The 14,620-nt window shown below is 37.7% G+C and overlaps 1 pseudogene; it reads right to left on the bottom strand.

The window, feature by feature from the left end:
- Positions 1 to 8,126: 8,126 nt before the first annotated feature.
- On the bottom strand, positions 8,127 to 10,002 carry LOC111749064 (olfactory receptor 2AK2-like; annotated as a pseudogene).
- Positions 10,003 to 14,620: the final 4,618 nt, after the last annotated feature.

The raw sequence follows: 14,620 nt of genomic DNA, 5'->3' as shown, positions 1-14,620 counted from the left end.
CCAATACCATTGTTCATGCACTCACGGGCCACTGGTTGTGTTTTGTTGTCATGGTTTATATCCAACTTTATATTTAGCACCAGGTAGTTTAGCAATCCACTGCATTATTTATTATCAACACTCAGACTCTAAGAAGTTCTCATATATTGCTGAATGAAATATAAGGGATTAAATCCAATTGGGTAACTCAGAGCTAAACATGTGCCTAATTTATGACCCAGCAATTTCAATCTTAGGTATATATACAAGAGAATTGAGTTCATATGTTCTCAGAAAACACTTGTACAGGAAGTTTTATGGCAGTTTTATTCATTATAGCTAAATATTTATGGCATCAGAATGGAAATAATTGTTCTAAAAGCCATATGATGGAATGTGGCTTTGTAATAAAAACGATGGGGACACTCAAAAATATGTTTAAACCTTATAAATATATTGAGGCAAAGAAGGAAGACATCAAAGAGAACCTTTTTCCTGATTTAAAAGTTTCTACCCAATTTTTACCCAATGGTGATGAGAAATAAGAACTTCTATTTAATGGTGATAGAAGTCAGAATAATGATTGCAATCGCGGGCCCGAGGCATTAACATCAAAGTAGCACAAGAGACCAAGAATGATGAAAATGCTCCACCAGTGGTTTTCCTCAAGCTGTAATGACGACAATTCCATACTTCCAGTTGTTTATTTCAAGTTTTAAACCAATTCTGAATGCTTCTTATTTCATAGCATTTCACTGCCATGTGTCCACAAAACTCAAATGTATGCTTTCTCCCAGACTCTTGAATCTGGCCAGTTTTTGCTCCTACACTAATATCACCTTGATCCAAGGTAAGACCTTGTCACAGCTGGTCTACTGCAATGACTTTCTTCTGCCCATATCCTCACAACTCAGCAATGGTAGCCCATTGTTTTAGGTTAAGAGCCACAATCCTCACGTTGATCTAGTTTACACGTAATGCCTGGCCCCAAAAAATCTACCTGTTTCCTATGCCTCACCAGTTTACACCTTGAACTTCTGTGACTATGCTGGGCATATCCCCACCTCAGGTATTCTCACTTGTTCTTTGACCTTCCCAGAACATTTGTCCACAGATATCCACTTGACTCTCTTCTTCAACTCCTTTTATTTATTTTTTTATTAACTTTTTTTGAGCTTCAAGTGAACGTTTACAAATCAAGTCAGACTGTCACATATAAGTTTATATACACCTTACTCCATACTCTCACTTGCTCTCCCTCTAATGAGTCAGCCGTTCCAGTCTCTCCTTTCGTGACAATTTTGCCAGCTTCCAACTCTCTCTATCCTCCCATCCCCCCTCCAGACAGGAGATGTCAACACAGTCTCAAGTGTCCACCTGATATAATTAGCTCACTCTTCATCAGCATCTCTCCTACCCACTGTCATAGCTGAAAATTCTTTCCCAGTCTGTAGGTGGTCTTTTTACTCTTTTGGTGAAGTCTTTAGATGAGCATAGGTGTTTGATTTTTAGGAGCTCCCAGTTATCTGGTTTCTCTTCGTCATTTCTGGTAATGTTTTCTATTCTGTTTCTGCCTTGTATTAGGGCTCCTAAGGTTGTCCCTATTTTTTCTTCCATGATCTTTATCGTTTTAGTCTTTATGTTTAGGTCTTTGATCCACTTGGAGTTAGTTTTTGTGCATGGTGTGAGGTGTGGGTCCTGTTTCATTTTTTTGCAAACGGATATCCAGTTATGCCAGCACCATCTGTTAATAAGACTATCTTTTCCCCCAATTAACTGACACTGGGCCTTTGTCAAATATCTGCTGCTCATATGTGGATGGATTTATATCTGGGTTCTCAATTCTGTTCCATTGATCTATGTGCCTGTTGTTGTACCAGTACCAGGCTGTTTTGACTACTGCGGCTGTATAATAGGTTCTGAAATCAGAAAGAGTGAGGCCTCCCACTTTCTTCTTCTTTTTCAGTAATGCTTTGCTTATCCGAGGCTTCTTTCCCTTCCATATGAAGTTGGTGATTTGTTTGTCTATCACATTAAAAAATGACATTGGAATTTCGATCGGAAGTGCATTGTATGCATAGATGGCTTTTGGTAGAATAGACATTTTTACTATGTTAAGTCTTCCTATCCATGAGCAAGGTATGTTTTTCCACTTAAGTATGTCCTTTTGAATTTCTTGTAGTAGAGCTTTGTAGTTTTCTTTGTGTAGGTCTTTTACATGTTTGGTAAGATTTATTCCTAAGTATTTTATCTTCTTGGGGGCTACTGTGAATGGTATTGAGTTGGTGATTTCCTCTTTGATGTTCTTTTTGTTGATGTAGAGGAATCCGAGTGATTTTTGTATGTTTATCTTATAACCTGAGACTCTGGCAAACTCTTCTATTAGTTTCAGTAGTTTTCTGGAGGATTCCTTAGGGTTTTCTGTGTATAAGATCATGTCATCTGCAAATAGAGATAATTTGACTTCCTCTTTGCCAATCTGGATGCCCTTTATTTCTTTGTTTAGCGTAATTGCTCTGGCTAGGACTTCTAGCACAATGTTGAATAAGAGCAGTGATAAAGGGCATCCTTGTTTGGTTCCCATTCTCAAGGGAAATGCTTTCAGGCTCTCTCCTTTTAGAGTGATGTTGGCTGTTGGCTTTGCATAGATTCCCTTTATTATGTTGAGGAATTTTCCTTCAATTCCTATTTTGCTGAGAGTTTTTTATCATAAATGGGTGTTGGACTTTGTCAAATGCCTTTTCTGCATCAATTGATAAGGTCATATGGTTTTTGTCTTATGTTTTATTTATATGGTGGGTTACATTAATTGTTTTTCTAATATAAAACCAGCCTTTGCATACCTGGTATAAATCCCACTTGGTCGTGGTGAATTATTTTTTTCATATGTTGTTGAATTCTATTGGCTAGAATTTTGCTGAGGAATTTTGCATCTATGTTCATGAGGGATATAGGTCTGTAATTTTCTTTTTTTGTAATGTCTTTACCTGGTTTTGGTATCAGGGAGATGGTGGCTTCATAGAATGCGTTAGGTAGTATTCCGTCATTTTCTATGCCTTGAAATACCTTTAGTAGTAGTGGTGTTATCTCTTCTCTGAAAGTTTGGTAGAACTCTGCAGTAAAGCCATCTGGGCCAGGGCTTTTTTTTGCTGGGAGTTTTTTGGTTACCGTTTCAATCTCTTTTGTTGTTATGGGTCTATTTAGTTGTTCTACTTCTGATTGTGTTAGTTTAGGTTGGTAGTGTTTTTCCAGGAATTCATCCATTTCTCCTAGGTTTGCAAATTTGTTAGAGTACAATTTTTCATAATAATCTGATATGATTCTTTTATTTTCAGTTGGGTCTGTTGTGATGTGGCCCTTCTCGTTTCTTATTCGGGTTATTTGTTTCCTATACTGTATTTCTGTAATCAGTCTAGCCAATGGTTTATCAATTTTGTTAATTTTTTCAAAGAACCAGCTTTTGGCTTTGTTAATTCTTTCAATTGTTTTTCTGTTCTCTAATTCATTTAGTTCAGCTCTAATATTTATTATTTGTTTTCTTCTGGTACCTGCTGGATTCTTTTGTTGCTCCCTTTCCGTTTGTTCAAGTTGTAGGGACAGTTCTCTGATTTTGGCTCTTTCTTCTTTTTGTATTGTGCATTTATCGATATAAACTGGCCTCTGAGCACTGCTTTTGCTGTGTCCCAGAGGTTTTAATAGGAAGTATTTTCATTCTCGTTGCATTCTATGAATTTCCTTATTCCCTCCTTAATGTCTTCTATAACCCAGTCTTTTTTCAGGAGGGTATTGTTCACTTTCCAAGTATTTGATTTCTTTTCCCTAGTTTTTCTGTTATTGATTTCTACTTTTTGACCTTGTGGTCTGAGAAGATGCTTTGTAATATTTTGATATTTTGGATTCTGCAAACGTTTGTTTTATGACCTAGTATGTGATCTATTCTAGAGAGTGTTCCATGTGCACTAGAAAGAAAAGTATACTTTGCAGCAGTTGGGTGGAGAGTTCTGTATAAGTCAATGAGGTCAATTTGGTTGATTGTTGTAATTAGGTCTTCCGTGTCTCTATTGAGCTTCTTACTGGATGTCCTGTCCTTCTCCGAAAGTGGTGTGTTGAAGTCTCCTACTATAATTGTGGAGGTGTCTATCTCACTTTTCAGTTCTGTTAAAATTTGATTTATGTATCTTGCAGCCCTGTCGTTGGGTGCATAAATACTTAATATGGTTATATCTTCCTGATCAATTGTCCCTTTTATCATTATATAGTGTCCTTCTTTATCCTTTGTGGTGAATTTAAGTTTAAAGTCTATTTTGTAGAAATTAATATTGCTACTCCTCTTCTTTTTTGCTTATTGTTTGCTTGACATATTTTTTCCATCCTTTGAGTTTTAGTTTTTCTGTGTCTCTAAGTCTAAGGTGTGTCTCTTGTAGGCAGCATATAGACGGATCGTGTTTCTTTATCCAGTCCGAGACTCTGTGTCTCTTTTTTGGTGCATTTAGTCCATTTACATTCAGCGTAATTATAGATAAGTGAGTGTTTAGTGTTGTCATTTTGATGCCTTTTTATGTGTGTTGTTGACAATTTCATTTTTCCTCTTACTTTTTTGTGCTGAGACGTTTTTCCTTGTAAATTGTGAGATCCTCATTTTTCATAGTATTTGACTTTATGTTTGTTGAGTCGTTACGTTTTTCTTGGTTTTTATTTTGAGTTATGGAGTTGTTATACCTCTTTGTGGTTACCTTAATATTTACCCCTATTTTTCTAAGTAAAAACCTAACTTGTATTGTCCTATATTGCCTTGTATCCCTCTCCATATGGCAGTTCTATGCCATCTGTATTTAGTCCCTCTTTTTGATTATTGTGATCTTTTACATATTGACTTCAATGATTCCCTGTTTTGAGCATTTTTTTTTAATTAATCTTAATTTGTTTCTGTGATTTCCCTATTTGAATTGAAATCAGGATGTTCTGTTCTGTGACCTTGTGTTGTGCTGGTATCTGATATTATTGGCTTTCTGCCCAAACAATTTCCTTTAGTATTTCTTGTAGCTTTGGTTTGGTTTTTGCAAATTCTCTAAACCTGTGTTTGTCTGTAAATATCTTAATTTCACCTTCATATTTCAGAGAGAGTTTTGCTGGATATATAATCCTTGACTGGCAGTTTTTCTCCTTCAGTGCTCTATATATGTCATCCCATTGCCTTCTTCCCTGCATGGTTTCTGCTTAGTAGTCTGAACTTGTTCTTATTGATTCTCCCTTGAAGGAGACCTTTGTTTTCTCCCTGGCTGCTTTGAAAATTTTCTCTTTATTTTTTGTTTTGGCAAGTTTGATGATAATATGTCTTGGTGTTTTTCTTTTTGGATCAGTCTTAAATGGGGTTCGATGAGCATCTTGGATAGACATCCTTTCATCTTTCATGATGTCAGGGAAGTTTTCTGTCAGCAGATCTTCAACTATTTTCTTTGTGTTTTCTGTCCTCCCTCCCTGTTCTGGGACTCCAATCACTCGCAAGTTATCCTTCTTGATAGAGTCCCACATGATTCTTAGGGTTTCTTCATTTTTTTAAATTCTTTTCTCTGATTTTTTTTTTCAGCTATGTTGGTGTGAATTCCCTGGTCCTCCAGATGTCCCAGTCTGCATTCTAATTGCTCGAGTCTGCTCCTCTGACTTCCTATTGTGTTGTCTAATTCTGTAATTTTATTGTTAATCTTTTGGATTTCTGCATGCTGTCTCTCTATGGATTCTTGCAACTTATTAATTTTTCCACTATGTTCTTGAATAATCTTTTTGAGTTCTTCAACTGTTTTATCAGTGTGTTCCTTGGTTTTTTCTGCAGTGTGCCTTATTTCATTTCTGAGGTGATCCCTGATGTCTTGAAGCATTCTGTAAATTAGTTTTTTTATATTCTTTATCTGATAATTCCAGGATTGTATCTTCATTTGGGAAAGATTTTGATTCTTTTGTTTGGGGGCTTGTAGAACCTGTCATGGTCTGTGTCTTTATGTGGTTTGATATTGACTGCTGTCTCTGAGCCATCACTAAGATATAAAAAAAGATATCGTAGTGATTTATTCTATATTTGCTCACTGAGTCTTGTTTTGTTTTCTTTCAATATACATGGATGGGCTACTAGATTGTTCTGTCTTGTTTGTTGTAGCCCTTGACTTACTTATGTCCTATTCCCAGCTGGTTTGGGCTGTTGCCGGATATATATGCCTGAGTCTATTCACTATTCTTGAGTAGAATCTGATTTTGGGTCATCAAGTGTGTGCTGCACCCTAACACCTATCCACCTCGAGAAGTCGTGGTGATAGCTGTGTGCACCAGATTCTATTAGCAGCTGGATTTCACACTCCAGGTGGGGCAGGATGCTAACAGGTTCCCCGAAGTGACAGTGAGGTAGGTGTGTCTCCATTCCTAAAGCACTTTGGTGGGAGGGCTCTGTAGGTGTACGTTAGGCCCCCAATGCAAGTACCTCTATAGATTGGTAGGTGTCACCCTCCTTAGACCCCTAAGGCTAGAGGCTAGGTGGTCTGGGAGGAGCTTCAGCCCTCAGTTCCCTGTTGTGGGTCAGTTAGGGCTCTATTGAATAAGCAGAGATATCAGACCTGGGAAACTTGTTTTTCCCGTAAATCCGCTAAAAAAAAAATGCAGTCAGATCCCTATCAGAACTGCCTTTGCATTATAACAGCCACCTTGTTCCCTGTAAGGATGAAAGCCCAAGATTTGGATCCTATATGTTCGGCTGGAGCTGGTTCTGTGTTTTTAGTCCAATTAGGGAAGGATTTTTGGTCCCTGGGTCTTTTGTCATTGCTTCTCTCAGGCCAGAAGAATGGGTTAGGAAAAGACCAAAAAAAAAAGGGAGGGGAAGCAAAGCCGCGGAGCTGGAGCCATTCTCCCTCTGGCTCAGGGAATTCCAATGTTAATGAAGCCGCCTGGGAAGGGGAGGGGAGTGTTAAGAAAAACAGGAGAGAGTAGCACCCCGGAATATAGACAAAGTTGCTTATCTTGCTTGGGATGACTATTTTATCTGAGATTCCCGAGGGGCGTGTCGCCTATGTGTGCTGGCTGTGTGGAGATTGCCCCCGAGGGTCTGGCCCACTGAAGCCGCGGTCAGATCCCCTGCTGCCAGGCCAAAGCCCAGCGTCAAGGTTCCCCTGCTGGGATGCTGCACTCCCGGCTCCAAAATCAGTTGCTGCCTCCCGGAGACTTCTCCTCCCGCCAGCCGCGTCGCTGTGCCGCCTCCAAGGACTGGCTGGGCCCCCTCCCGGTGTCAGTTCAGGGGGGTAGGGCTGTGCCCCGTTTGCGCCATCACGAGATGTTATGTTCAGCTTCCCTGAGCCCAGTCCTAAGCCCGGCGCCAAGGTTACCTGATTGGGACGCTGGCTCCAGGCTCCGAAAACAGTCGCTACTTCCCCGTGGTTGTTTGTTCTCCGTCTCTGTCACTCAGGTCAACTCTTTAAATCTGTGTTTGTTGTTCAGGGTTCGTAGATTGTCATGTATGTGATCGATTCACTTGTTTTCCCGAGTCTTTGTTGCAAGAGGGATCCAGGGTAGCTTCTACCTAGTCAGCCATCTTGGCCCCCCTCCCTCCTTTTATTTTTTGACAAATGTCATATTCAAGGCTCTCTCTTCTCTATTTTACTTAACATTGCTAACATCCTTTGCTTTCCCTATTCCAATTTTTCACTTAGTTTCTCTTCATGCAATTAATACTTTTCAATATACTGCAAAATTTACCAGTTAATTTTATATATTGTCTTTCTCCCAACAATGAAATCTAAACTCCATGAGAGCAGAGATTTATGTCAGTTTTATCTTGCTTCATCCCATTTCACCAGTGCCTATGACAGTGTCACATACACAGTTAAAGGATTAAAACCTTTGTTCAATGAATGAATAAATAAGTGGATGTATTCATTTTGCTCTATGTTATAGTTGGGTCATCATATATATTTTCTTGATATTATGTATTATATGATAAATTATATCTCATATGCATTTTATTTCAGAATATTAAAGAAGGTACTACAATTTGTTATGACATGGGAGTATTGTGTTGACAGGGAGTAAACCTATTGCTTTAGAAGACAAAGTTGATAATGGCAACCATTCTCTAGCTTTTACACAGCAAATCCATCCAATTCTAATAACAATGCTTTAGTTATTTCTGAAAAGAGAATAAACCAGAGCATCATTACGTTTATTTTTTTAAACACTTCTTGTAGCTTACAGCTCTCTAGACAATACACTAATCAAATCATGTTGTTCAGTCTCAAACTATAAGGGGTTCCAAAAGTCATATTTTCTGTGCAAATATTCATTTTCCCAGCACTCTTCTAATGGCCCCCGTGACCTCCTTATTCCTCAGACTGCAGTTAAATGGGTTCAGAAGAGGTATAATGATGCTGTAAAACACTGCCACCACTTTACCTTCATCAGGGTAATGCAAGGAGTGTGGTCTTGTATAGGTGGAGAGGGTGGTCCCATAGAACAGGCTTGCCACAATCATGTGAGAGGAACACGTGGAGATGACTTTCATCTACCCTTTACTGAGCTCATCTGGTACACCACAATAAGTACTTGGGCATAGGAAGCCAGAATGGCCATGAATGGTAGTAGCAGAATGATAAGGACACTAAAGAGGATGGTATACTCATACTGGGAGGTGTTCTGACACACCAAAGGCAATAGAGATGGAACTTCACAGAAAAAGTGGTTAATGATCCGAGATCTACAGAAAGGAAGTTGAAATACATACAGTGTACGTATTAAAGCATTGATAGAACTACTGGCCCATGCACATGTGACCATGGACATACAGATAGTCTTGCTCATGAACACAGGATAGTGTAAAGGGTAACAGATGGCTACATATCTATCATAAGACATAAAACCAAGAAGAAGAGCTTCAGTTCCACCAAGGGTCAAAAACACAAATGTTTGAATCTCACAATCTAAAAAAGTAATGGACTTACTTTTTGACAGAAAGTTTGCTGCCATCCTGGGTACTGTCGTGAAGATGTACATCAAGTCAATGAAGGAGAGCTGACTGAGGAGGAAGTACATGGAAATGTGGAGTCCGGTGTCCAGTTGGATGAGGTGGATCTGTACGATGTCCCCCACCAAAGTCACTAAGATGGCAGTGATAGCAAAAAAGAGGACAGTGTTCATTTGGCCATATTGGAAAAAGCCAAGAAGTATAAACTTTGCTCCAAAATTTTGATTTTCTGTCTTCATGGCTGTCTTGGGCTCGGTTCTCTAGAGAAACAAAACCAGTAATGCCTATAAATATATAGAGAGAGATTTATATTAAGGAAACAGTTCACACGATTGTAGGGGTTGGAATGTCCCAAATCCTTGGATAAGGATAGAGTCTTTTCCCAATTCACGGAGCTGCAGAAGCTGGTGAACCGAAGATAAGAAGGTTGGAGAGCAGGGATCCTGGTCACAGGTTGTGACTGTCAAGTAATCTCCAAGTCAGCAGGGAAGATCACAAGATTTCTCCTGAATCACTTAGCTGCAGGGGCTGGTGAACCCAAGATAGGCAGGTCAGGGCGCAGGACTCTTGCTCACATGCTGTGAGGATCTGCGATTCCCAAGATGGACAGGTCAGCTGCTACCTCAAGTCCCAAGAACCAGAGGTCAGGCAAGAGACAGCGGCTGGGTCCAAAACAAGCCAACAACATTTGCAAGCCAAGCAGGAAGGAAGTAGGCTGATGGAAGGCAGAGAGATGAAGGCTGAGGGGGCAGTGAGCTGCCACAGGCCCCCCCCCCACCAGTACCACTCAGCGGATTCCATCAAGGGGTTAATCACATACCAAATTTCAACAGGAAAGTGATCACAATATTATACAACTGCCAGAACACTGAGAATCATGGCCCAGCCAAGCTGACACACAGTCTTAACCATCACAATGGCTTAAATCAAAATAAAGCAGACCATATCCGAAAATTCCGTGTAACAACATTGATTGCCCATTGAGAGAAAACAAAAATGATTATTAAATGCAGTAGAATTTCCTTTAATCACCTTGGGTGACTATGTCTCTCCCTGTTTCTATACACTGAATTGTTGTCTATTGAGCAATGGACACTTGGAAAAAATAAAATAAAATTAGTTTTTTTTTAATTAATCACAGAATAAAAATATAATATGGGAATAAAACATTTGATGATTTTCCAACATGAGTTATTACTCCCCTTGTAAATATCTTCATGATGATAGACTAGAGACATGTTTACATGTTGTGAAAAATTTTTCACTCAATTCATTTATATATATATATAATTTAGAATGGCAGTGTTGTTTAAACATGGTATAATATTCTTTAAAAAAATGTTTCTTGACTCCATTTTTCAATTTTGAATTTGTATTGGCTATACATTGTAATGGAAACCCTGGTGGCATAGTGGTTAAGTGCAACAGCTGTTAACGAAGAGGTTTGCAGTTCAAATCCGCCAGGCACTCCTTGGAAACTCTATGGGGCAGTTTTACTCTGTCTTTTAGGGTCGCTATGAATCGGAATCGACTCAACGGCAATGGGTTTGTTTTTTGTTTTTCTTATACATTTTAATAAAAGTTATGTTAACATTTGTGGGTCAGAAATATTTTAGCTCTTATAAATGAATTAAATTGGTGGTTCTGTATAACATCTGTAAGTGTAGAGGAAACCCTGGCGGTAGAGTGGTTAAGTGCTACCGCTGCTAACCAAAGCGTGGGCAGTTCCAATCCGCCAGGCGCTCCTTGGAAACTCTGTGGGGCAGCTCTACTCTGTGAGTCGGAATCCACTTGAAGGCAGTGGGTTTTTTTTTTTTTTTCATTCTTGGTCCAAGATCCAGTCACTTATGCTAAGCCCCAGATCAGCAAACCAAAATCTAACAAAGTCTTCTTTCTGTAAATGCCTGACCTCAGAAGCCAAAATATGAGTTAATCAGTTAGGACTTGCCTGCTGGGCTTAACCTAGCTCAAAATGTACCATTAATCCCACCCCCATCACTAGATCTGTTGAAAATGATATTTCTACAAGATTAATCTAATTTGTATATGAGCTCATAAGCTATATTTTCTATTCATGAATTGGGAAGCTATTGTCTGAAACTTTCTATTCATGAGTTGCAAATAAATCTTATGAGTTCATATGCAAATTTAATCTAGTAGAAATTTTATTTTTTACGTTATCTATAGTCAGCCAAGGGCAATGGGTAGTGGTATAGTCAGCCAAGTTGGTATAAACTAAGGGATTTTTTTTTTTTGAAGAGTTTCACATTAGGAATTTTCATTGTGTAAAAAATTTATAGAAATATAGTAAAAAAAAAAGAAATATAGTAAACGTGATATAATCTACAAGAGGAATTTGGAATGGTGAGGCCATGATAAAAATGGAGAAGGGAACTAAAAAATATTAACTTGGTGAGATAATATGCGTGTATTCAAAATCAGTTATGAAAACTAGACAGTTACACATTATATAGAGAAATATATATGCATATGTATGTATGTGTAGGTAACCCTGGTGGCGTAGTGGTTAAGTGCTACGGCTGCTGACCAAGAGGTCGGCAGTTCGAATCTACCAGGCCCTCTTTGGAAACTCTGTCAGGCAGTTCTACTCTGTCCTATAGAGTCACTATGAGTCAGAATCGACGGCAGTGGGTTTTGGGTTTTATGCATGTGTGTATGTTTCACTTAAAATAAAATTTTAATTTAAAAAATATTTTAATGCAACTGCTTAAGGTTCTCACTACGAATTTGTGTTCCTTGAAATATTTTACATGGTTTGCAACCTTTCACCATTCCAATAATTTTGTGGAATATGACTATGCCCTAAGCATAAAGCAAAGTGGTAAGGCAAAAATAAGAACCTTTTTCTCTACTCCAATCAAGACTACAAGTGATGCATCCAGGGCCATGCTGCCCAGTAGGGGTTGCACTGGACTTTCAAATCCTACCTTTTTCTCACTTTACAAAGATACATCACTCACCTTGCTCCTTTGTGATTGCTGTCCTGAGAAAATTTAAAATCAATATATGGCCAAATCAATCTCAGGTAAAAGATATTCATTTTTGTAGAAATCATTCAAATGTAATGTGGATAATCTAGCCAGCCCAGAAATTGCCCAAATCAAAGAAAATGGGCATGCAAGAAAAATAATACAATTCACTCTACATAATATATCAAATAAAACAAATTCCTTTAAATAGTGTTTCTGAGATTAGTTGTATATTCATTTTTTTTACCTAGATTGTAGTAAAGTCTTCAAGGTATTATAATATTTTAGGTTTAATTTGGAGTAATTAGTGGCCTGAAAGAGCTGTTTGAAATCTTAATGGTTATTACTATGAATGAGACTGGTTTACCTCCAGCAGGCCATGGTTTTGAAGCTGAAAAATAAGCCACTAGGTTTAAAAGCATATTCCTTTTTTTTTCACTGGATATGTAGATATATAGACTGTTTTACATATATAAAATAGTTCAAATTTTTTTTTCAATTGAGAGATATCATCTTTCATATAGAGATGCATTTCATTCTCCTAGAATTTTTTTTTTTTTTAAATAAAACATTAAACAGGGAGTTGGGAAATGGATCTTCAAAATTACATGGAAGATCTTCCTGTCACCCCACTTGGGCATAGTATCAGAGAGACACATCGAGCCTGTCTTTCAAAAAACTTTACGTTAAATTAAATTTGTTTGTCATATGTATTAAAAAGTCACAGACAAAGCTGTTTATATTATGAAAATCAATCTACTTAACACTTCTACAAGGTGGCATAAAAATAAATTCACAAAGAAATCCAAAACTGTGAAGTCTTTAATTTGAAATGCATTTTAGGAAACATTACCAATCTATGAGTTTGCAAGATTGCTTTTTTTTTTTTTTTCCTTCAGACAACAAGGCTTCAATCACTCACAATGAAAAAATTTAGTGGAAAAGAGTCAAATGTTCAAACTAATTTTGTCATCCTTATGAGACAATTTAAACCTCTCAATGGACATGGGCTGACTGGTGAATTATTATTAGTAGTATTATTTGGATATGTTGTTGAACTCTATTGGCTAGAATTTTGTTGAGGATTTTTGCATCTGTGTTCATGAGGAATATAGGTCTATATTTTCTTTTTCTGTGGTGTCTTTCCCTGGTTTTGCTATCAGGGATATGCTGGCTTCGTAAAATGAGTTTGAGAGTATTCCGTCCTTTTCTACACTCTGAAATACCTTTAGTAGTAGTGGTGTTAACTCTTCTCTGAAAGTTTGGTAGAACTCTGCAGTGAAGCCATCCGGACCAGGACTTTTTTTTTTGTTAGAAGTTTTTTGATTACCTTTTCAATCTCTTCTTTTGTTATGGGTCTATTTAGTTGTTCTACCTCTGTTTGTGTTAGTTTAAGTAGGTAGCGTGTTTCTAGAAATTCATCCATTTCTGCTAGGTTTTCAAATTTGTTAGAGTACAATTTTTCGTAGTAATCTGATATGATTCTTTTAATTTTGGTTGGGTCTGTTGTAATATCACCCAACTCATGTCTTATTCGGGTTATTTTCTTCTCTCCCGTTTTCTGTTTGTCAGTTTGGCCAATGGTTTATCAATTTTGTAGATTTTTTCAAAGAACCGGCTTTTGGTCTGCTTAATTCTTTCAATTGTTTTTCTGTTTTCTATTTCATCCAGTTCTGCTCTAATTTTTATTATTTGCTTTCTTTTGGTGCCTGATGGGTTCTTTTGTTGCTCTCTTTCTATTCGTTCAAGTTGTAGGGATAATTCTTTGATTTTGGCCCTTTATTCTTTTTGGATGTGTGCATTTATTGATATAAATTGACCTCTGAGAATTACTTTCGCTGTGTCCCAAAGGTTCTGATAGGAAATGTTTTCATTCTCATTGGAGTCTATGCATTTCTTTATTTTATCCTTAATGTCTTCTATAATCCAGTCTTATTTGAGCAGGGTATTGTTCAGTTTCCAAGTGTTTGATTTCTTTTCCCTGCTTTTTCTGTTATTGATTGCCACTTTTATGGCCTTATGGTCAGAGAAGATGCTTTGTAATATTACAATGTTTCAGATTCTGCTAAGACTTGCTTTATGACCTAATATGTGGTCTATTCTAGAGGATGTTCCATGTGCACTAGAAAAGAATGTCTACTTGGTTGCTGTTGGGTGGAGTGTTCTGTATATGTCTATGAGGTCAAGTTGGTTGATTGTGGCATTTAGATCTTCCATGTCTTTATTGAGCTTCTTTCTGGATCCTGTCCTTCCACAAAAGTGGTGTGTTGAAGTCTCCTACTATTATTGTGGAGCTATCTCACTTTTCAATGCTGGTAGAGTTTGTTTTATGTCTCTCGCAGCCCTGTCATTGGGTGCATAAATATTTAATACGGTTATATCTTCTTGGTATATTGTCCCTTTAATCATTATATAGTGTCCTTCCTTATCCTTTGTGGTGGACTTAACTTTAAAGTCTATTTTGTCAGAAATTAGTATTGCCACTCCTTCTCTTTTTTGATTGTTGTTTGCTTCATATATTTTTTTCCATCCTTTGAGTTTTTGTTTTTGTCTCTAAATCTAAGGTGTGTCCCTTGCAGGCAGCATATAGATGGATCATGTTTTTTAATCCATTCTGACATTCTCTGTCTCTTTATTGGTGCATTTAGTCCATTTA

Source organism: Loxodonta africana, unplaced genomic scaffold, assembly GCF_030014295.1.
Source record: "Loxodonta africana isolate mLoxAfr1 unplaced genomic scaffold, mLoxAfr1.hap2 scaffold_34, whole genome shotgun sequence".
NCBI classification, from domain to species: domain Eukaryota; kingdom Metazoa; phylum Chordata; class Mammalia; order Proboscidea; family Elephantidae; genus Loxodonta; species Loxodonta africana.
Note: the sequence above shows the minus strand (reverse complement) of the source record. Positions and strands in the feature narration are given on the sequence as shown.